Source organism: Mustela nivalis (genome assembly GCF_964662115.1).
Source record: "Mustela nivalis genome assembly, contig: HAP1_SCAFFOLD_811, whole genome shotgun sequence".
In the NCBI taxonomy this organism is placed as follows: Eukaryota; Metazoa; Chordata; class Mammalia; order Carnivora; family Mustelidae; genus Mustela; species Mustela nivalis.
In genome coordinates, this window is record NW_028135853.1 from 295,401 (window position 1) to 297,927 (window position 2,527).

Sequence of the window (2,527 nt, forward strand, 5' to 3'; positions counted from 1 at the left end):
CCCCTGAGTCATTGTTTGATGCCTGAATCTTTCTTGTCCTATCATGGGTAAGATGGAATGGTGGATTCTTGCCTTTCTCCGGTGTCCAGAGGCTGGTGGTGATAGTCATGACCAAAGACTACGAATTTGACCATGGAAAACATGACACCGATGCACTTCACAACTGCCTTCGTGAGAGATCCAGGCAGCTCCTGTGTTTTGGGAGGGCTTGGGATCCTCTAAGCCCACCCATGACCACTCCATCCTAGAGTAGTGATCAGGCGTGGGTTGAAAAGGAGTGGTTGCTTTGAGTTCAAACCTTGGTGACATCACAGAAGTTGGATTCACTGAAACAGCAGTCCCTCTCTCATGACATTTGAGTCCTATGGCTTTACCTACTAAGACCCGGGAAGGACAGAAAAAGAGCCCTCTTAGATTAGTCAAGAACTTAGGTTGTCTTGTGTGTTAATTTCCCACGTCCCCTTTGTATACAAAGAAATGAGAAATGATGTTAGGTGTAGCTTCATTTAGACTAACATTTCTCCAGAGATGGCAAAGTTTTGCTATTTCCAATGCAATTTCTATAGATCTCAAGAAACAGTGAGGCATCTTGGGTATTATCAGCTCTCAGAGGTATGTCATCATGTGGGTGATAGTCCTTTCCCAGCGTCTTTTCCTTAAGGGTCAGAAAAGACTGACCCATACAGAAAGTCCCTTCTCTATCATTTTACTGGTCAACATTTCTAGACATTTAAGGAAGACAATGTCGTGTCTTCTCATTGATTCCAGAAATGGAGGACTCAGTTAGACTCTAATTTCATGTCATTTTAATAAGTATAGATAATAAAATATAATTATTTCCTTTTCACTGTAGGTCTTCAACTGCTTTTGAAAGGGCCAGTTTTGTTGTTGTTGTTGTTTATTTGTTTGTTTGTTTTTTAGAATTGTTGATTTATTTTATTGTACATCCAAAACTAATATAACACTGTACATCAATTATATTTAAATAAAAACAACAAAAATAAAATGGGAAGGTATACAAGAATTTTTGGTACACAGTAATTTTTTTTTAATTTAAGTTACCAGTTTATTGTTCACTTTCTATTTTTTTAAAATTTCTTTTCAGTCTGGCGGTATTTATTGTTTTTGCACTACACCAAGTGCTCGATGCAATCCATGCCCTCTCTAATACCCACCAGCTAGTATTCCCAATTACCCATCCCACACCCATTCAAAACCCTCAGATTGGTTTTCAGAGTACATAGTCTCTCATGGTTCACCTTCCCTTCCAATTTACCTCAATTCCCTTCTCTCCTACATCTCCCCTTGTTCTCCATGTTATTTGTGATGCTCCACAAATAAGTGAAACCATATATAATTGACTCTCTCTGCTTGATTGTCTCCAGCATAATCTCTTCCTGTCCTGTCCATGGTATTTCAATAGTTGTGTATTCATCCTTTCTGATGGAGGCATAATACTCCACAGTCTATATGGACCACATCTTCCTTATCCATTTGTCCATCTGGTTTCTTTCTACAGTTTGACAACCGTGGACATTGCTGCTATAAACATTGTGGTACAAACGGGCCTTCTTTTCACTACATCTGTGCCATTGGGGTAAATACCAAATAGTGTAATGGCAGGGTAATAGGGATGCTCATTTTTAATTTTTTGAGGAATCTCCACACTGTTTTCCAAACTGGCTGCACCAACTTGTATTCCCACCAACAGTGTAAGAGGGTTCCCCTTTCTCCACATTCTCTCCAACACATGTTGATCCTGTGTTGCTAATTTGGGCCATTATAATTGGTGTAAGGTGGTATCTCAATGTGGTTTTCCTTTGAATCCCCCTGAGGGCTAGTGATGATGAACATTTTTTCATGTGTCCGATAGTCATTTGTAGGTCTTCTTTGGAGAAGTGTCTGTTCGTATATTCTGCCCATTTTTTATATGATTGTCTGCTTTGTATATGTTGAGTTTGAGGAGTTCTTTATAGATCCTGGATATCAACCTTTTATCTGTATTCTCATTTGCAAATAGCTTCTCCCATTCCGTGGGTTGCCTCTTTGTTTGTTGACTGCTTCTTTTGCTGTGCAGAAGCTTTTGATTTTGATGAAGTCCCAAAAGTTCATGTTTACTTTTGTTTCCTTTGCCTTTGGAGACATATCTTGAAAGAAGTTGCTGTGGCTGATATCGAAGAGATTACTGCCTATGTTTTCCTCTAGGATCTGATGGATTCCTGTCTCACCTTGAGGTCATTTATCCATTTTGAGCTTACCTCTGTGTAAGAGAATGGTCGAGTTTCCTTCTTCTACAAATGGATGTCCAGTTTTCCCATCACCATTTATTTATTGAAGAGACTGTCTTTTTTCCACTGTATATTTTTTCCTGTTTTGACGAAGATTATTTGCCCATAGAGTTGAGGGTTTATATATGGGCTATCCTCTTCATTCCACTCGTCTATGTGTCCGTTTTTATGCCAGGACAATGCTGTTTTGGTTATCACAACTTTGTAGTAAATCCTGAGATAAGGTACGCAATGCCCCA